The sequence below is a fragment of the Periplaneta americana genome, unplaced genomic scaffold (genome assembly GCF_040183065.1).
Source record: "Periplaneta americana isolate PAMFEO1 unplaced genomic scaffold, P.americana_PAMFEO1_priV1 scaffold_24, whole genome shotgun sequence".
Lineage (NCBI taxonomy): Eukaryota > Metazoa > Arthropoda > Insecta > Blattodea > Blattidae > Periplaneta > Periplaneta americana.
Window position 1 is genome coordinate 164,194 of NW_027185505.1, and position 22,455 is coordinate 186,648.

Below are 22,455 nucleotides of genomic sequence, written 5' to 3' on the forward strand. Positions count from 1 at the left end.
GAATGACACCGCGCTCTCATATAAGTCGTACGAAACTATTAAGGAAACGAATTTGCCTCGTGGATCCAAGTCTCCCATGGACTGCCTATAATGTATTATCTATCCTAGAAGTGTTATCGGGGTGATTATTTAAATTTTCACTCGGTGGGAACCGCTGTTGTTCTTCATTCATCTACTCTGTTATGAATAACTTGTGGCCCTTAAAAGGGCCGGTTGCTGATTCCCTAGCAAGCACTCCCGCTTACTTGGAACTAGTGTATTTTGTGACGGCCTTGGTCCCTTCACTGACGGCGTGCTTGGCCAGCTCACCGGGTAGCAGGAGACGGACGGCTGTCTGGATCTCCCGACTGGTGATGGTCGACCGCTTGTTGTAATGCGCGAGCCGCGAAGCTTCCGCGGCGATGCGCTCGAAGATGTCGTTAACGAAGCTGTTCATGATGCTCATAGCCTTTGAACTGATTCCCGTGTCTGGGTGAACTTGTTTCAGAACCTTGTAGATGTAAATGGCGTAGCTCTCCTTCCTCTTGCGCTTCTTCTTCTTATCGCCCTTCGAAATATTCTTCTGGGCCTTGCCGGCCTTCTTGGCAGCCTTTCCGGAAGCTTTGGGGGGCATGGTGCTCGTCTGATGATGAGCCCGACGACGACGACATTTGGACACAGAACATCTGTGCCGTGGACCTGCTTTAGGGATTTTGTATAACCCTTTTCAGGTCTTAGATTTTGTTGTGTTATAGATAGTTTTGCTTGAAGAAGAAAGCACGGGGGAGAGGTTGTTTGGTGTGTGGTTGTCTAGTGCTGCCTTGCTAAGTATTCTTGGTGGTCATTCATCAGACGGGAGACTGTGAGGTGGGGCTGACCGGGTGGTATTGTTTGGAAGAGTACAGAGGTGAAATTTTTATTAATAGCTTTATGTGTGTATTTTATGTTTTTGTGTTGTATATATAGGGTGATGGGTTTGATGTTAGAGATGGTGTATACTGTTCTATTTTGTGTGTTTCGTGGCAGTTGAAATGTTTTGCGTAGAAGTCTACGTTCCAGTGATTCTAATTGAGAAAGTTGAGAGTTAGATACTCTGGAGAACAGCTGGGACGCGTGTAAAAGTGACGGTCGGATAATTGATTTGTAAATTAGAGCTGTTGTATGTGGCCGGCACCCTGGCTTTGCTTGGTTGCCTGCGACGTTGTAGAGGAGTTTGATGGCGTTTGTGATGCGTGATTTGATGTTGATGACGTGACGGTGTAGTTTCAGTTTGTTTGATATGGTGATGCCGAGGTATGTGATGTGGTTGGTGTATGGGATTATGGAGTTTTTGCAGCGGATGGCATAACGATCTCTCATGAGTTTTTTGGGGTAGCGTCTCTTTTTTAGAATCATTGTTTGTGACTTTGCAGGATTGATTCTCATGCGCCACATGTCTAGCCAGACGTTTAGGTTCCGTAGTGTTTCGTTGACATGGCTGTTTGTGTATCTGATGTCGTGGGCTGTGGCTGTGATAATAATGTCGTCAGCAAATTGTCCGATATGTACGCCTTCGCGGGGTGGGATGGGGATGTCAGAAACATATATATTGAAAAGGATTGGGGAGAGTACTGTGCCCTGTGGGACTCCGCCTTCAATTTGGAATGGTTGGGATAGGGAGCTGTTAATTTTTATGTGGGCGGTTCTGTTACGAATAAAATCTGATAGCCAGCGGGTTAGGGGTGGGGGAAGGCCGATGTTGTGTAGCTTATATCGTAGTCCGTCATGCCAAATGGAGTCAAATGCTCTGGTTGTGTCGATTGTCACCACTGTTGATGTCATGTGTCTCTCAAAGCCGGATTCAATTGGTGTCAAGATTTTGAGGATTTGGTCTGGGATTTCTATGCCTTTTCTGAATCCGGCTTGTGTGTCTGGGATGATGTCATTGTCCTCAATGAAATGGTGTAGTCTATTGTTTATGATTCTTTCCATTAGTTTGCAGATGGTCTGGGTCAGGCTGATTGGTCGATAGTTGTTTGCGTCAGTGGCGTCTTTGTTAGGTTTTGGAAACATAAGTATATGTGCGAGCTTCCATCGGGCTGGTAGTGCGCCAATATACAGACTTGCTGTAAACAAGTTAGCGAGGTAGTTTAAGGCTGTGGGAGGATAATTTTTGAAGAGTATATTGTGAATGCTGTCGGGGCCGGCTGCGGTGTTTCGTGTTTTGTGAATGGCATGTTCTATTTCTTGTGTCGTTATGGGCGCTATGATGGGGTGATCCAATGGTTGTGGTTCGTAAGGTATGCGCAAGGGATTAAATATGTCTGGGTTGTTCTCGATTTGTGCGGTGATTGCATTGTAGTGTGGTTCATTGTAATCTGGATGGTGTGGGACGGTGTGTATTCGGGATAGGATGCGGTGGAAGTGTTCCAGTTTGTCTTCTGTGTTGAATATGACTTCATGTTGGTTTATGAGAGGATATTGTGGGAAGGTGTTGCCCTTTAACTTGTTTATCAGTTTCCAAAACCTACCAGGGTTGTCTTTGTGATTAGAGTTTAGCTGGTTGATAATGTTTCTCCATTTTGTCTGTTCGTAGTGTTGTATTGCATTCCGAACGTCCTGTTGGAGTTTTCGGTAGAGTCTTCTGTTATCATCACTGTGGTCTCTCATATACAGTCTGTGTGCTCGCCGCTTGGTCTTGATAATGTCGATGATATACGGGGGTAATCGTCTTCTTATTGTTCCGTCATTTCTCGTGCGCGGCACCGCTTTGTCTCTAGCGTCACACGTAACTTTTAGCAGTATTTCGTCCGCATTTTCAAGGTCTTCTAACGATTTGATTTCTGAGGGAGGGGGGAGGTTCAAGTCAAAGTATTCTGTAAATGTATCCCAATCCGATTGATGATATTTATAACTTTTTCTAGGGGTAATTGGGGCTGTTGGGCTCCAAATGGGGGTGGTGATTTTTAGTTCGATTGGGCAATGGTCGCTGTTCAGTGGGGGAAGAATTTCGGCCTGGAGCACTCTATTAAATATTGGTGGTGTTGTCAGTATTCTGTCTGGGGTTGTGGCGTGGATATCGTTGACTGTTTGTGGATATCTAGTTGGGGCTGTAGGTATTAGTTTGAAGTCGGTGCGGTGAAGAATAAGTTCTAGTTGTCGCCCTGCTGCGTTTGTCCTTCTGTCTCCAAGTGCAATGTTGGATGCATTCAGGTCGCTGAGTATTATGGATTTATGATTTGTGTTGAGATGGTTGATGAGTGGCGTGGGGAATGGCGCGTTTGGTGGGACGTAGAGTGTGGTGATGAATATGGGGTAATTGTGTATGGCGAGTTTGATAGTGACATGTTCAAAGTTGTTGAATTGTGGAGGGTTCGTGACGTCAGTTATAGGAAGTGTGTCGCGACAGAGTAAAGCAACTCCCCCTCCTCGGCGATTTCTGTCTTTACGGATAAAACGATATCCACGCATTGTAAATTTATCATTCACACCTAGATGGGTTTCATTTAGGCTAACTATGTCCGGGTCGCGTTCCAAAATTAAGTGCTCCAGTTCGGTGCGATTACCGTAAAGGTTACGTATGTTGCTGTGTATAATAGTCAGGTCATGTCTCTGTCGTGCGTGGTGGCCCATTACGTGGTGGTGGAGGAGCTCGGGCGTACATCGGTGTTGCTTCGGTCATTAGCTCGACAAGCGTTATCATTCGTGCGGGTCTTATGTTGGGGAGGGAAGTTCATGGGTTCTATGGTCACTCTCAGTTTTTTATCGATGAAGTTGTGCAGTACACGTTTTTTGAGGATCTTTTTGGCTGTAGTATTAGCCGTTTTGAGTGTAGCCTTCCTCTTGACAGGAGTTTCATCAGACGCCAGGAGTGCTACTATGAAAGTCATGAGTTTGTCTTCTAGGGCTGAGATCTTGTCGTCTATGTATTTTTCTAGGTTTTTGGTTATTGTCTTGACTGTCTCTAGGTCGACCGGTATACTGTCGTCTGTTTTCTTGGATGTCGTGGCTTTGCGTGCTTCTGGGGTGGGAGTGGGATGAGGTTCTGGGATGGCTAAGGTTTTCACTGGTGAGCTGGTAGTGATGTTTGGTGTACCCTCTCTTGTGATTGAGGCGAATGTTGTGTTGTTGGGGCTTTGTGAAGGTGTTGGTATAAGAGCGGGGAAGGCTTGTGAGGGTTTGATGGGCGGGGTGGGGGATGAGGCTAGGATTGCCACATGGCGGGGTTTGTTTTCGAGAGGTTGTAGGGATTGCGGGTTACGTGGGTATTTGGTGCATATTATTTGTCCCGTATAGTGGTCTTTGCTGTCGCAAGTGGCACAGTATTTCTCGTTGGTCGTATGCTTTGTCTTGCAGATATTAGGATTCTGTCCACATTTGTGGCATTTAGGGATGTTGTTGCAGGTACTGTTATCATGTCCGTATTGCGCGCATTGTAAGCATGGGCGTAGTCTTACGAATTCTTTCGAAGGTTCGACTCTGTAGAACTTTCCGCATAGTAGCACGCCTCTCAACATGGCGTCTGAAGTTTCCACGTCTTCGAGGAAAGCTCTCACTAACTGGGTTTCGGTTCTGGTCTGTGCCGAAATGATCCTTGCTACGTTTTTGACTTTGTAGCCTTGGTCGAGTAACTCTTGTTTGAGAGTGTCCATAGAAATGCTGTGTTCAATAGACTTTATGACCACGCTGATATCTTTGGGAGGGGGTGGCTGAGTGGCTGACATGTGTGCTGGCATGAGAATCAATTTTGCATGTGGGCCGAAAGAGTCAGGGGGTATGGCGTGGACGAACTTTTCTGCGGTCTGTATGTTAGGAAAAAGGAGAGTGGTAGTTCTTGTGGTGTATGCCCAGAAATATCTAGGTGTAGGGATCTGTAGATGATTTTGTGTGATTAGGTCTTTGATGAAAAAGGGGTTGTTGGTGTTTAATGAGTGATTATGGATTTTTACAGTGTATTTTTGTTCAGAAGAGGCAGGATCGGTGTGGGTGGATGTTTGAGGGATAGCTGGAGTCAGGACAGGTTTCCTTTTGGCATGGGTTACGGTTTTCCAATCGTTTTCGCTGGGGTTTGGCGGGGTTTCTGGTACTGGAGAAGGGGGCAGGTTGGGAGTGCGGGTTCTGTCCAACGCCGTAAGCCAAGGTGCCGTAAGGGTTGAATTTGGTAGAGCTTCAAATATAGCTTTAGGGCCAAAATATAGAGGGCTGAATTTAGCTGAGAATTTGGAGAGCTGTTCTCTAGAGCTGAAAATTACCACCCGGTCTGTTTGCGAAAGAAGGTGAGAAGTGAAAGTTAGGTCATTTTGTTGCTTCAATTCTCTAAATGCTGATTTCGTTCCCCGCCTGATGAAGAGCCCTCTGTCTGATTCAGTTGGAGAAAAACTATTGAGCAGTGTAGATATGACGTTCTCTGAATCAGTTTCACTGTTAGAGTCTGTCGTCTGGTCAGCACTAGACATACCTGTTTTCACTGACTTGGTGTCGCTGAGTTGGGTTGGTCTCTTCCGCTTCTGCTTCTTTTTCGGCTGTGGTGTGGCAAATGTAGGCTTCACGTTGGCTGATATGTCGGTTGAGGTGGAGGCTTGGTCTAGATGGGGTGATGGTGGAGGTTGGCCACTTTCTTCGTTCTCCTCCATGTCGTTAGTATTTGCTTTTGCACAACTCAGAACGGAACTCACAGAAAACTATCCCGCGCGATGCTATGCACTGGTTGTTGCTGTACAGTACAATCACACTGGTGCAGCACTAGTCGATATTTCCTCGCCTACAACACTGTATATGTCGAGCGGGGCTCACTGCGTTTATCGTTATGGGTTCATCCAGTGAACAGCAACATGCAATGTTACGGTTTCTCGTTAAAAGAGAGTTACCGTACAATATTTTAAAACAAAAATGAGGATGAGCACAGAAGTTCACACACACTGAGCAGGTCTCTCTTCCGCGGCAAGTCTAAAATGTTCCCTGGTAATCAGCTACACTCAATGTTACTCAATGTTACGGTTTCTCACTTTAAAGTTAGTGTACAATAATTTAATAATAATGATGAGCACAGAGGTTAACACACTTAGGAGGTTTCACTCCTGCGACAAGTCGGCAAAGTTTCCTAGATAACACTCAGTACGTGGCGATCCACTAGGCAGCGACTTGGTCGCCAGTGTCTTCTTGATCACCAACTGATTCGCTTCAGTCTAGGGGGCCGAGATAGCATTATAGCCAAACACAAGTTATTAAATATGAGAATAGATACAATATTACTGATATTCCAGTCTTGCTAACACTCACACATGTTCACAAGGCACTATAATTCAAGTTAAATTCTAATCTTACACTGCACAATTGAAAATTACGAATAAAAATGCGTGAAAACTACGCGGCCACAACACGCCGTCCGACCTATGCCGCCATTGATCGATGAATGATGATGAGCCCGGAGGGAGAAAAATATTTAAGTCGCAGGGACAATGCCGTACTGCCTTCCCAGTGCGAGCCAATAGAAACAGCGCAAACGTTTGTGACTTTACGATTGGTCCGCTGTCGATTATTGACGTTGGCGTAAAAGTGAAGGTTACCGTGGGCGAGGCGTCGTTCTTGTAGTTAAACAGCTGCAAGTAGGAGTAGCATCATGTCGGGTCGTGGAAAGGGAGGCAAGGTGAAGGGAAAGTCAAAGTCTCGATCCAGCCGTGCTGGGTTGCAGTTCCCGGTAGGCCGTATCCACCGTCTTTTGCGTAAGGGCAATTACGCAGAGCGAGTTGGTGCCGGTGCGCCAGTCTACCTGGCCGCGGTGATGGAGTACCTGGCGGCCGAAGTTCTCGAGTTGGCTGGCAACGCAGCTCGTGACAACAAGAAGACTAGGATCATTCCTCGTCACTTACAGCTCGCCATTCGCAACGACGAGGAGCTGAACAAACTCCTGTCCGGCGTCACCATCGCCCAGGGTGGTGTGTTGCCCAACATCCAGGCGGTTCTCCTCCCGAAGAAAACCGAGAAGAAGGCTTAAGCCCCTTCTCCGTAAAACGGCCCTTTTAAGGGCCCCACTAACCTCACAAAAGTCAGAAATAGCCAGTATTGTTAATCCTCTCTCACGGCTTCGTAATGTAATTTCATTACGCGTGTCAACTTTCTCTCTCTCTCTATACCGGTGGGCTGATTTAATATCATCATTCTGTAATTTTGTGCTCTGAACGATGTCGTTGTCCCAGGTTCGCACTGAAGTACTTGAAACCGTTGTACATTTACTAGGCTATTGTGTGATAACACATTATACTGATGCATATAGAAAGGTTTCATTATTATTATATAATTTAACACAATACGAATTAAATTAGATGATGATGCCAAAGTACATAGTTGGCTTCGAAATTTATGTAATATATTTCTATCATATTAGAGTAATGGAGATTATCGTGAAAATAATCACAAGTCCCCTTCTTTGGTGCCCATCGTGGTTTTAGACATATACGTTTGAATATACTAGTTTACTTTACTACATACTACGAATGAAACTAATTTTGAATAAGAAATCGATAACTGGTGAACAACTTACGGCGTTATAATAGAGTTCCTAATGCGTTTGTTTGTTGGTGCACATATTGGCCGCACGCGCAGGAACCCCAATACTGAGATGATGACATGACCTTCTCGTAGGAATCGAAGGCTTTGACAATTTGCGTTCGAATTTCCCCTCTCTCTGTCGTTTCGTTCGAACCGAAATGACGCAAGCTATACGTGGAAGTTGTCTGACAGGACGAAGTCCTGTGTTCTGACATGCGATGTGTACCTCTTCTCCCCAGTGTTTACCACACTGGATTCCTATGACCTAAAAGTTGGCATTGCAAAAACGTGGTGATGTGATGTTCAGTATGTGTCAATCCCCTCGGTTCCTTGTTACGGTCTGGTGAGCATTGCCTACCTGCGTTGTCATATTACCCACCAATTCTTCGGACAGTGATTATTGACTTACAGAAGTTTACAGTAACAGGTAACATAATCCGAGGAGCAAGGCTTCACAGAGGAATCCGGTCTTTCCACTTGATATACCAAGCGTTGGGGTCAGACCCATTTGAAAAACGGAGAGGCATTTCTTACAACGTCTTTTGCTGATACTGAAGTGCCCCTACGAAATAAGTTCTGTTTTCCGCACTGGCCTGTTGAGCTAGTGGTCACACAGTAAAGGTGAATTAAATTAATCTCGACAACTACTGCCCTTTTTAGACGGATTTTATGGCCCTGAAAAGGGCCGTTTTGCCGACGGATTCGGCAGCAGACGTGTGTAGGCAGTCTAACCGCCGAACCCGTAGAGAGTCCTCCCCTGCCTCTTCAAGGCGTATACCACGTCCATGGCCGTGACTGTCTTCCGCTTCGCGTGCTCGGTGTATGTTACAGCGTCACGGATTACGTTCTCCAGAAAGACCTTGAGAACACCTCTCGTCTCCTCGTAGATGAGGCCGGAGATACGCTTTACGCCTCCACGTCGGGCGAGACGACGAATGGCCGGCTTCGTGATGCCCTGAATATTATCTCGGAGAACCTTCCTGTGGCGCTTCGCTCCACCTTTGCCAAGACCCTTGCCTCCCTTGCCGCGTCCAGTCATGTTGCTCGTGTGACGAAGGTTAAAAGTGATCTCGACGGCGGGTCATTTTTTGGTTTATATACTAAAACCCGCGGACCAATCACATTACGGAAGGGGCGTGGCTTCTCAACGGGCGAAGACATAAATACCCCTCTTGGGGGCAGCGGGGGCGACTGTATTGCGTCAACTTGGGTTGCGAGGACTAAGGAGTAAGCGATGGCACGTACGAAGCAAACTGCGCGTAAGTCCACGGGAGGCAAGGCTCCACGAAAGCAGCTGGCAACGAAGGCCGCTAGGAAGAGCGCACCGGCTACTGGAGGCGTGAAGAAACCCCATCGATACCGCCCTGGTACAGTTGCTCTTCGCGAGATCCGTCGTTACCAGAAGAGCACCGAGCTCCTCATCCGCAAGCTGCCTTTCCAGCGCTTGGTGCGTGAAATCGCTCAGGATTTCAAAACCGACCTCCGTTTCCAGAGCTCAGCCGTAATGGCCTTGCAGGAGGCAAGCGAGGCATACCTCGTCGGTCTCTTCGAGGATACCAACCTTTGCGCCATCCACGCCAAGCGCGTGACCATTATGCCCAAGGATATTCAGCTGGCTAGGCGCATCCGCGGCGAGAGGGCTTGAATTAACAAAGGTACTCCTGCCCGCAAAAAGGCCCTTTTCAGGGCCACTAGTTATTTCTCGGAAGAGCCGGTTGTACCGTACTCCAGGTCTCGTTCCTACTACCCTCAGTTCAAGGTCACCTCAATAATATAAATGGTTTCTCCCTTTCCATTCCTCACCGTATCAGCATTTTCCCACAGCCTGTTTGACAAATATCGCAATGTATCCTATAGGTTAATAAACAATTTTTTAATAGAACGATGGATAACAAAGTTTCTTAGGAAAATTAAAAAAAAATTTCACAGTTCTATAATATTGCACATTATATATATTTACCAAATTAAGGGTTAACGCCGCCGGGACGAGTGATCCTCCGTCCGACCGATCACAAGCGCCAAGGCTCAAAGTGGTCCAGAAAGCAAATCTAGCTGGACTAAAAATGTGACATATTTCCATGAAACTTCGCACTATAGTCACTACTGTATAAGAGGAGAAACTACCCCTTTATAGACGATGCGTTTTGACAAAAATTAGTGACTTGTCTCATATATAATATATTGTTTTAATGAAACTTTACACAGTACTTACATGTAGCTCGTTTATACTATATTGGATACAAAATGTGATTATGATTGTATAAGAGTAGCTACTTGTCTCCTATCTAACATTTTTTACTTTCACGAAACTATAACTGTGACTCATTATTTTCGATAGTACAGACGTGGTCTGCTTAGGAAAGGACAAGCGGAAGACTGTGACCTTTGTGACCTCGGGTGGGTATTACGATAACATTTATAACCGTCACCCTGATAAGCATCCGAGCAGCTTATTTCAAAAAGGAGTTTGAATACAAACAATTCCTTCAATCTACTACGATTATTACAATAACTGATTTCATTAATCTCCTCTCTTCTTTAGCAAAATATAAATTACCTTCAATTGGTCGATTCAGCAAACTTGTTCATAAAACTTATCGCTATTGCGTCACGTTTCGCAATTTTTCTAAAGTAAAAACAAAAACACGAACAAACGCCTACTCCTTTAACCTCATCGCTCTCTTATCTCTAGAATCCCGGGGGGTTGAGAACCTGAATTCTCTGTGGTGTGAAACAAAGCAACCCGCAGGAGCAATGACACGTTCAATTGTCCTAATAATAGAAAAAAAATTACACGTCATTTAGTGTATTCAGAACATTTTTACAGGACCGTGTAGGATATTCACTCTCCTGTCGAATAGTTTCGGCGGCTGGTAGGCGATACGCATTAATTAAAATAATACTTGCGTACCTTGTTCAGGACAGTGACTGTGCTACTTTCTTTCTTTCTTTCTTTCTTTCTTTCTTTCTTTCTTTCTTTCTTTCCTTTATTTGTAGCTTATTGATGACACCAGATGCCATAACGGAAATGCCGTGATGGTATGTTTGTTTAATATTCAAAATCAAGTGACAGACGCTATTTGACTTTGCGGTGGAGGGGATAGGGACCTGATCTCGGATGTTCCGAGAGATGCCGGCGCACAGTTGTCCAGAACGCAAAACTATGTAAGAAAATCAACTTCATCATAACCGAAGTTTAAGTAATATCTAGGCTTAAACAAAAGCTAGGCATTGTGCACAACAGCATACAAAACATCAATATCAGTAAGAGGTGGGACAAAACATGAGTTTTTTTTTTAAAGTCACGCTCTTCAGTTGATTTTTGTTCGTGGGGTCAGTGGCTGTTTTATACTGTTAAACCTTCCCTTATGGAGGTCATAGGACAAGATGTGTACTTTCATTTAATACGCGAAAAGCAATCTATAATACGTTAGCATTCATTTAATTGGCACGTTTACTGAGATTTGTGCAACTAGTTTTTTTTTTTTTTTTTTTTTTTACGACATATTTAACAGGCTGTGCATTACAAGTAAACCTGAGTTAACTTTCAATTCTTCTACCCACACATTAATCAAATATTAAACTCTATACGGCTTAAAATTTAGCTGCTACATCCTGCAAACTTAGATGTTATATTCATCTCTTGGTGGCGCTTTACGAATTCGACAGCAGCCACTTTTCAGAGTCTGGATGAAGGAGCTTAATTTCTCCAAGAAAAATTCAACACTTCTTGAACATATAATGAACAACTAAATTATGGAGTATATCCATGAATCTAGCATTTTGTTACCAACTGCGAAAAATATGGCAGGCTAGTCATCTTTTAGGAGCATAATTTCTATTAAAACATTAAAAATTATCAGAAAAACTAATTTTTCCCTAATTCCCTAATTACACGAGCATAATTCGTTTTTGCATAGATGCGTATAAAATTTCATGGAAATATGTTACATAGGGGAGAAATTATTAACTCTGTATAAATGTAGCCTCTAAACACAAGAAGTAGATTCCCATATAAAAACCATTATCTGAATTTATGCTACCTGTAACTATACTGTGTGAAATATAATGTAAATATTTCAGTTAAGATAGAAATTATTAATTTAGTCTATAAAGCACTTCCGATACAACTCTTCACACAATAATAATAATAATAATAATAATAATAATAATAATAATAATAATAATAATAATAATAATAATAATAAATAATTCTGAGCTTCAGTGCAAGAACTCTTTAACCCTCACACAGCTTGTTCTGAGAAAAATCAGTATTAAAGAAATTTATACACATTAAACAAATTGTAATGCTATATGTTGTCATGTCTCTTCTATCCCTCACGTGGAAACTTAGGCTTACACAGCAGCAAGAATAAGATAACAACGTTATTATCATCTGTCCTTTTATGGCTATACAGTTTTTGCAGTGAACTACAGAATTATTAACTATTATTATTACAGACCTGTTATTTTTTTCACTTTTTTCACACACACACACACACACACACACACACACACACACACACACACATCTATTATACTAAACATAAACCCACAAGAGAAAACAATACTTGTATTAACTGTAAACATTTTTCTTCCTTTCTTTATTTTTAGCAGAATCCTCCATTTCACCCTTTATCTCACTAGATGCGCTTCCCGCAGACATTCTTCATTATATGTTTCACACACCACTTCGTAACACTTGCAGCGGTTGACTTTTGTTTTCTTGTCTTTTTCTCTAGGGTATATTGTACATAGTGCTCGGTATCGGTGCTCGTTCACGTGATATTTTACCTTTGTTTTTCTTGCTAACTCCTGCCAATTTTTCTGATATTTCCCGTAGTTGATTGGTCAAGTACTGCGGATTGATTCCCGGTTATAACAAACACACCTACACTACATTCCAATGATTTCTGACTCGTTACTGCACATTTTAGAAACACTGTACGAAAGCACACACAGTCTCTCGTAAATCAACAGGTTACAACAGAGACTTACACTTGCAAACGCGTGGGGATTTCAGAAAATTTCTTACTATTTCAGTACCTTTAACTGTACAACAGATTTTGTTTTCTCGAAAAAGAAAGGTCAACGTTACTATTGACAAAAGACAGAAACGTACGATTACAATACCTTTATTTTAAACAATCTTAGAGGTGGTCTGGGAATTCCTAAACTCACCACGCGACTACTTAACCCTAGACAGGTAATCATCACTGTACTCATGTTAAAGGTAAGCATTCGTAATTTTTACTACTCACATTTTAATTAACTGAAATCAACTCAATATCACACATTTAACAACTTTTACACATTTCGTAGCCATTAGTGTTCATTTAATTTTAAGTTTGTCATAAAGTCTTTACGTTCATGTTATTGTCCTATTTACAATTAGTGCAAACAACAGCGCGATGTTCTCTGCAGAACCCCTTTTTGCAAAGTCCACAAAATGTTGTCATCATTCTCCTCTTCTTTGCAGGACATTTATAGCAAACAGTACGTTCACCATCTGGCTGCATTACCTGGCATTGTTGTTGCACAGCAATGTTCAGATGTTCTTCAATTGTTGCCCGCAGAGATCGGTGTAAAGTAGGACGTGCAAAGCGGTGCTGCATCCACGGTTTTGTCAGCTCTTCACACAATTGGAAAATGAATTGTTTTCTTGATATTGTTTTCTGAGTTCTTCTAACTATAAATTATCCATGAATTTATACTTGCAATATTTAGCATGTTGTAAAATATTGCTAGTGGCCAGCGCCTCGTCTTTCTATTGCAGGAAAGATTGTGGCACATTTGACATAGTGTATCTACACCACCTTTAGTCCCATTGTATAATAATAATAATAATAATAATAATAATAATAATAATAATAATAATAATAATAATAATAATAATAATAAAGGCTTTACATATAACGTGTTGCTTACTGTTGTCATTGCAGTCCACGTCGGTGGGGGTGGGGGGGTTTCTTTCTCCTCCTCCTTCCTCTAGAAAGAGCAGTTACCAGGGTCTAAGGAAGTGAATGCCCTTTTCTTTCTGGGCTCATCCCTACATTTGTCTTAGCTCCTTAGGGAAAACCACGGAAAACCCTCAGGCTTGCGAATAGACTGAATGAATGAGAGGAGAAACTTTAAAGGTACGTGAAAACACGTCCATGCAAGGGAGTTGGGACTGTGAAAAATTGAATATGTGAAATCCAAGACTGTATTTGCCAGGCGAGCAAAGAAGAAGAAGAAGAAGAAAGGCTTACGTATGACGTGTGGCTTACTGTTGTCATTGCAGTCCGCGTCGGCCAGCGGTGGGAGGGGGGGGGTCAATATACCTGCACATATCAGTTCAAATTATAAAAACCTCTTAATGCTACTGCGGTACTATTCCATTGCCGAACACAATATGAAGAAATTAGCAGATCCCTGAACTGAACTCTTATTACTCTGAAATTACCGCGCAGTACAATTATAGCTATGACGCATTGCAAGCGTTAGTCACCATATCGATTTGCTAAGCAAATTTTATCCCTTTAGAGCATGTCCCCCCCCCCCTCCTCCTCCATATCAGCCAACAACATACTGGATGAAGAAGACTCCTGCAAAAGGGACGAATTAAGATTTAATTTTATTTTAATGATAGACTAACATTGCAAAGTTCCAAAATAATTTTTTGCATTCCTTCATTACACTAGTCGTACAAAATTGCGGTCGTATCTCGTACTATCTATACTAATAATAAATCTGTAGCCGAAATTTTTCTGGTAAGTTTCGATTTTCCAAAAGTAATTGGTCCTAACATATATAATTAACCACCCTGAAACCGAAAATCGCATTTTTGAAAATTTTGTTTGTATGTCTGTCTGTATGTTTGTTACCTTTTCACGCGATAATGGCTGAACCGATTTATATGAAAACTGGAATATAAATTAAGTTTGTTGTAACTTAGATTTTAGGCTATATGGCATTCGAAATACTTTATTTAAAAGGGGGGTTATAAGGGGGCCTTAATTAAATAAATCGAAATATCTCGCTTATTATTGATATTTGAGAAAAAATGTTACATAACAGATGTTCCTTTAAAAATGATTTCCGTTAAGTTTTATTTTTTTACAACATTTTGATAGGACTGATATTTAATGAGATAAATGAGTTTTAAAATTAAAATAACGCTATCTAAGACGGTGCAATGAATTAAGAACAAATGACTTCGTCTATAAGGGGCCTTGGACAACAACAATCGAAACAGGGGCCTTGGACATCAACAAACAATCGAAAGCTATTAAACATAGCCTACAGGGAATGTTTCTGTGTTTGTATGAAGTAATATCACAAGCTCGTAAATTAACTGATTTGTATAATTAGTTATTATTTCACCATTGGAAACTGTAGTTTCTCTAGATGGACATAATGCTATAATGTTATTACAGTAACGTCTGAGTAAATCGAGGACAGGTAAGATTAAAATAGCTTCTTATGCACAGAAAATTTGATAGGCTATTTTGTACATTCGTTTTCTGTATTTCTTAAAATAATATTTATGTACACGCATTTTAATCTCAGAGAATTAACGAACAACGAGAGTGTATTGATTTAGTATGCAGTAATAGTACTTTAGCTTGGCAATCCATTATTTTAATAATTCATATTTTAACTATGCTCAATTGAATCGTGTTAAAATACATAAAATATATATGCAATAAATGCAGTGCTAAAAAAAAATTGGGTAATATGCGAAGCAGATTATCTTGCGCTGTTGTAAAAGTTGTTCCATGGATCAGTCGTCCTATTTTAATTATGTAATTACTTTATATTTATTTCTAACAGGTGGAGCGGAGCGAACGGGTACGGCTAGCTAACAATAAGTGAGAACTTACAATACAACAACGACAACAACAACAACAGCTGATAATCTGAAAGGGAACATAGTAATTTGGGGTGAATTAAAATGCAGCTTCCATTCGTTTAAAATTTCTTTAAATTTTAACTAAATATTAATGTAGATATTACCTCTAAAGGTAAATGGGGGCATGTTTCACAACGCTAACAAATTACAAATTAACAATATACAATTAACAACGGAAATATTACATATGCTTGTTAACTGTGTTTCACAATGCAATCTTATTCACTTGTATGTTTTAACGAACTTTACAAAATCGGCGAAACAAACTTACAAATACGCATAATTGGTTGAACAAAATCGCCAACGACAGTTTACAAAAATCACTAAGGATCAGAGGTAAAGTAGCTGTAATTTTAGAACTATCGATGGACATGTTTATATTTTTTTATATATATTTTATTTAGATTTTGCTACATCGGCGACAACGGAGTTTCGCGGCATGCAATTGGTCGAGCATACCAATGCATTAATTAGCCTACGACTTAACTGACGAAAGTTAGCGCGAAATTCATTCAAATAATTGATAAATAATGGATTTGACCCACGTAGTTATATGCAGTTGATAGAGCAGCTAACATGTCCATCCATTAAAATCAACTTCGCTCTCTGCTGGTCCATCAGTATATTTTATTGTTTCATCCATAACCTCGCCAACATTAGGGAACCCAGCAGGAGGAGCATAAAAATCCTTTGCCCGAGTAAGCACATTCGGTGATCAATAACCCGCCTCGAGTTTTTTCAATCTTGTAACAACATCAACTACCATGTGTGAACTTTTGCACACTGTAATCTTATAAATTCCGTTCTTATCTGCTAACGCAGGGAACTGAGAGCTACTATGCAACCAATGCAGTTCTCGCTTTGTGGTTAGGGCACCACTTTTCCCTTTCAGATGTTGCATGTGATGTCCCATATCTTGTAGGAGAGATTACAGCGAAATGGGATTCGGAACGACTTCAGAATACTGCGTAAGTAATGCCGACATTGCATTATTAAGTGATTGGTTTTCGGTGCAAAGTTTTTCTTCTTTAAGTGCGAGTATTTATTAAATACGTTCCTCGTATATAAGAACTAACGCGGTATTCTGAAGTATAGCGCGGGATTCATTCGAAACCTTTCATTAATATTCGTACAATGATACGAACGTGGCCGGAAAATTCTACGTTAGGCCTAAATGCAAAATCTTCGTCTGAGTCGCTAGAACTACTCAATAACATCACAACTGCTTCAGTGTAATTCTTAATGGTACCCTGTTACTATAAAATTGATTTTATACATATGTGTTTATTTTTTTCATTCACAATTAGAAGCTATTTCAACAGGGCTACTGTAGAAAATGTGCTAACTTCACTAGTAAAGTTTAGTTTACACGTTTGTAAAATTACTCCTTCGTTGTGAAACAAACATATCACTTGTAAAGAGCGCAAAATTTCATTCGTAAAGATTTGATTTCCTTTGTACAGTCCACCTTTACAAACAAAGATTGTGAAACAGAAGTTTACAAACAGAGTTCACAATTTCCAAAGATTGTAAACTTTGTGAAACACCCCACTGGTGAATCAGCACGCCGAGCTCGATCGAAATACAACCAGTTACTATTATTTCCCTATCGTTTTTTGACATTTGATTCCGCGTCCTACCTCTTTCATTCGTTACTAACCAACAACGCCAATAGCAGAAGGTAACGCAAAAACAGTCACCGGTTCCCCGATGCATGGCTTTCTCTCTCAATGTCAACTGAGAGTTAAAAATATTCATTATAATATGCACTTTCCACTCACTCCTCAGAATGTCTTCTTTATTTTTATTTATTTATTTTTTAAGATATGTGAGCTACGTACTGTATGTCTGATGTTTTGCCATCGTACATTCAAATATTTATATTCACTGTACAGTACAGCGAACTGTTTATACTTACTGTACATGCTATAACTACTTCTCCCAACTCCGCTATTGCTATATTTCCTAAACTAAACGCTGATATTGAAATAACGCCTGGTCTGATAATGCAGTCTGTTTAAATTTCTACCGACCAAGTTCTGCCCTTCATCATGGGAAAACAACGAGCTTCTTTAAAGGATACAACTACTAGGACAGAGATATTTTCATTATGGAATTTGTACTACCCACTGAAATGTAGTAACTAATGGGATTTTAATTAGCCATATATGTACAGTATATTACATTCTTTACCTAAAATGTCTCTAACTTCTAGGGAGAGCGCGAGGTACGTTCACAATCCCCTGAATACATATTCCCTTCTTCGAGAAAACGCAGAGAAGTGAACCGTCTCATATGAATATGCTACCAGTCATAAGTTTCAATACGGAGCTGCAAGTACTTAAGAATTATCAATTACTCTACAATTATGCAGCGGCGTCATCATCCAAGCTATAGCTGGAATAGGGAAGGGAACATAATATCCCATAAGTCTTATTAGAACACGCTGGAAATAGTGACGTAAAAAAAAAAATCGCCAACGGCACGTGGTGTTCCCAAGCGGTCACCCATCCAAGTACTGACCACGCCCAATGTTGCTTGACTTCGGTGATCGGACGAGAACCGGTATTTTCAACATGGTATGGCCGTTGCCGATGAAACTGCGTAATCTGTAGGCACTTGAGGACGATGGGATTGGGGTGCACTCGATAAAACCTGCACTCGCTCACACACACACGTAAACTGCCTGCTTAGACTCTGTACCTAAATTACCAAGCTCGTTGGATGTCATTGGGATAGATGATAAATCTATCTATCAACGGCAGTTTGGTTACGTTTCAACGTCACACACTGCTGGATTGACACGGGATTAATAAAACAGCTAGTCGGCATTCTAAGTTAAGCCACAGGTGGATTGTTGTTCAACAGCGGAGCCTCCTTTCAACCACATGGTTGTGGAACTGTAGTCGGATTTTCGACATCATTTTCATGCCATACTACGGAACTTCACACAAACTTCAATTCACTTCTTGCACCGGCGGCTACTACGAATGGACTGAAGCTCGCTACTGACTAGGGGGGGGGGGACATTTGTCTCTTGATGGATTACGTGACAGATATATAAAGTATCAGTCGTATGTTATGAACCCGAGTTTCAATAAAGATAGATTACCCGTATGTCCACAGATTCTCAGTAGTGGCCTGCGGAAGGATTATGCCCGCGGTCGACAAGTTACCTTCTAAGTTGTTTTCCCTCAACAATTAATGCTGCCAAGTGAGTAGGAATGACACCGCGCTCTCATATAAGTCGTACGAAACTATTAAGGAAACGAATTTGCCTCGTGGATCCAAGTCTCCCATGGACTGCCTATAATGTATTATCTATCCTAGAAGTGTTATCGGGGTGATTATTTAAATTTTCACTCGGTGGGAACCGCTGTTGTTCTTCATTCATCTACTCTGTTATGAATAACTTGTGGCCCTTAAAAGGGCCGGTTGCTGATTCCCTAGCAAGCACTCCCGCTTACTTGGAACTAGTGTATTTTGTGACGGCCTTGGTCCCTTCACTGACGGCGTGCTTGGCCAGCTCACCGGGTAGCAGGAGACGGACGGCTGTCTGGATCTCCCGACTGGTGATGGTCGACCGCTTGTTGTAATGCGCGAGCCGCGAAGCTTCCGCGGCGATGCGCTCGAAGATGTCGTTAACGAAGCTGTTCATGATGCTCATAGCCTTTGAACTGATTCCCGTGTCTGGGTGAACTTGTTTCAGAACCTTGTAGATGTAAATGGCGTAGCTCTCCTTCCTCTTGCGCTTCTTCTTCTTATCGCCCTTCGAAATATTCTTCTGGGCCTTGCCGGCCTTCTTGGCAGCCTTTCCGGAAGCTTTGGGGGGCATGGTGCTCGTCTGATGATGAGCCCGACGACGACGACATTTGGACACAGAACATCTGTGCCGTGGACCTGCTTTAGGGATTTTGTATAACCCTTTTCAGGTCTTAGATTTTGTTGTGTTATAGATAGTTTTGCTTGAAGAAGAAAGCACGGGGGAGAGGTTGTTTGGTGTGTGGTTGTCTAGTGCTGCCTTGCTAAGTATTCTTGGTGGTCATTCATCAGACGGGAGACTGTGAGGTGGGGCTGACCGGGTGGTATTGTTTGGAAGAGTACAGAGGTGAAATTTTTATTAATAGCTTTATGTGTGTATTTTATGTTTTTGTGTTGTATATATAGGGTGATGGGTTTGATGTTAGAGATGGTGTATACTGTTCTATTTTGTGTGTTTCGTGGCAGTTGAAATGTTTTGCGTAGAAGTCTACGTTCCAGTGATTCTAATTGAGAAAGTTGAGAGTTAGATACTCTGGAGAACAGCTGGGACGCGTGTAAAAGTGACGGTCGGATAATTGATTTGTAAATTAGAGCTGTTGTATGTGGCCGGCACCCTGGCTTTGCTTGGTTGCCTGCGACGTTGTAGAGGAGTTTGATGGCGTTTGTGATGCGTGATTTGATGTTGATGACGTGACGGTGTAGTTTCAGTTTGTTTGATATGGTGATGCCGAGGTATGTGATGTGGTTGGTGTATGGGATTATGGAGTTTTTGCAGCGGATGGCATAACGATCTCTCATGAGTTTTTTGGGGTAGCGTCTCTTTTTTAGAATCATTGTTTGTGACTTTGCAGGATTGATTCTCATGCGCCACATGTCTAGCCAGACGTTTAGGTTCCGTAGTGTTTCGTTGACATGGCTGTTTGTGTATCTGATGTCGTGGGCTGTGGCTGTGATAATAATGTCGTCAGCAAATTGTCCGATATGTACGCCTTCGCGGGGTGGGATGGGGATGTCAGAAACATATATATTGAAAAGGATTGGGGAGAGTACTGTGCCCTGTGGGACTCCGCCTTCAATTTGGAATGGTTGGGATAGGGAGCTGTTAATTTTTATGTGGGCGGTTCTGTTACGAATAAAATCTGATAGCCAGCGGGTTAGGGGTGGGGGAAGGCCGATGTTGTGTAGCTTATATCGTAGTCCGTCATGCCAAATGGAGTCAAATGCTCTGGTTGTGTCGATTGTCACCACTGTTGATGTCATGTGTCTCTCAAAGCCGGATTCAATTGGTGTCAAGATTTTGAGGATTTGGTCTGGGATTTCTATGCCTTTTCTGAATCCGGCTTGTGTGTCTGGGATGATGTCATTGTCCTCAATGAAATGGTGTAGTCTATTGTTTATGATTCTTTCCATTAGTTTGCAGATGGTCTGGGTCAGGCTGATTGGTCGATAGTTGTTTGCGTCAGTGGCGTCTTTGTTAGGTTTTGGAAACATAAGTATATGTGCGAGCTTCCATCGGGCTGGTAGTGCGCCAATATACAGACTTGCTGTAAACAAGTTAGCGAGGTAGTTTAAGGCTGTGGGAGGATAATTTTTGAAGAGTATATTGTGAATGCTGTCGGGGCCGGCTGCGGTGTTTCGTGTTTTGTGAATGGCATGTTCTATTTCTTGTGTCGTTATGGGCGCTATGATGGGGTGATCCAATGGTTGTGGTTCGTAAGGTATGCGCAAGGGATTAAATATGTCTGGGTTGTTCTCGATTTGTGCGGTGATTGCATTGTAGTGTGGTTCATTGTAATCTGGATGGTGTGGGACGGTGTGTATTCGGGATAGGATGCGGTGGAAGTGTTCCAGTTTGTCTTCTGTGTTGAATATGACTTCATGTTGGTTTATGAGAGGATATTGTGGGAAGGTGTTGCCCTTTAACTTGTTTATCAGTTTCCAAAACCTACCAGGGTTGTCTTTGTGATTAGAGTTTAGCTGGTTGATAATGTTTCTCCATTTTGTCTGTTCGTAGTGTTGTATTGCATTCCGAACGTCCTGTTGGAGTTTTCGGTAGAGTCTTCTGTTATCATCACTGTGGTCTCTCATATACAGTCTGTGTGCTCGCCGCTTGGTCTTGATAATGTCGATGATATACGGGGGTAATCGTCTTCTTATTGTTCCGTCATTTCTCGTGCGCGGCACCGCTTTGTCTCTAGCGTCACACGTAACTTTTAGCAGTATTTCGTCCGCATTTTCAAGGTCTTCTAACGATTTGATTTCTGAGGGAGGGGGGAGGTTCAAGTCAAAGTATTCTGTAAATGTATCCCAATCCGATTGATGATATTTATAACTTTTTCTAGGGGTAATTGGGGCTGTTGGGCTCCAAATGGGGGTGGTGATTTTTAGTTCGATTGGGCAATGGTCGCTGTTCAGTGGGGGAAGAATTTCGGCCTGGAGCACTCTATTAAATATTGGTGGTGTTGTCAGTATTCTGTCTGGGGTTGTGGCGTGGATATCGTTGACTGTTTGTGGATATCTAGTTGGGGCTGTAGGTATTAGTTTGAAGTCGGTGCGGTGAAGAATAAGTTCTAGTTGTCGCCCTGCTGCGTTTGTCCTTCTGTCTCCAAGTGCAATGTTGGATGCATTCAGGTCGCTGAGTATTATGGATTTATGATTTGTGTTGAGATGGTTGATGAGTGGCGTGGGGAATGGCGCGTTTGGTGGGACGTAGAGTGTGGTGATGAATATGGGGTAATTGTGTATGGCGAGTTTGATAGTGACATGTTCAAAGTTGTTGAATTGTGGAGGGTTCGTGACGTCAGTTATAGGAAGTGTGTCGCGACAGAGTAAAGCAACTCCCCCTCCTCGGCGATTTCTGTCTTTACGGATAAAACGATATCCACGCATTGTAAATTTATCATTCACACCTAGATGGGTTTCATTTAGGCTAACTATGTCCGGGTCGCGTTCCAAAATTAAGTGCTCCAGTTCGGTGCGATTACCGTAAAGGTTACGTATGTTGCTGTGTATAATAGTCAGGTCATGTCTCTGTCGTGCGTGGTGGCCCATTACGTGGTGGTGGAGGAGCTCGGGCGTACATCGGTGTTGCTTCGGTCATTAGCTCGACAAGCGTTATCATTCGTGCGGGTCTTATGTTGGGGAGGGAAGTTCATGGGTTCTATGGTCACTCTCAGTTTTTTATCGATGAAGTTGTGCAGTACACGTTTTTTGAGGATCTTTTTGGCTGTAGTATTAGCCGTTTTGAGTGTAGCCTTCCTCTTGACAGGAGTTTCATCAGACGCCAGGAGTGC

The 22,455-nt window shown here is 42.2% G+C and overlaps 1 non-coding gene across 1 annotated transcript; it reads right to left on the reverse strand.

The window, feature by feature from the left end:
* Nucleotides 1–17,874: 17,874 nt before the first annotated feature.
* On the reverse strand, nucleotides 17,875–17,993 carry LOC138693902 (5S ribosomal RNA). The gene has a single exon (XR_011330587.1). It is a non-coding gene; the product is annotated as a 5S ribosomal RNA (ribosomal RNA).
* Nucleotides 17,994–22,455: the final 4,462 nt, after the last annotated feature.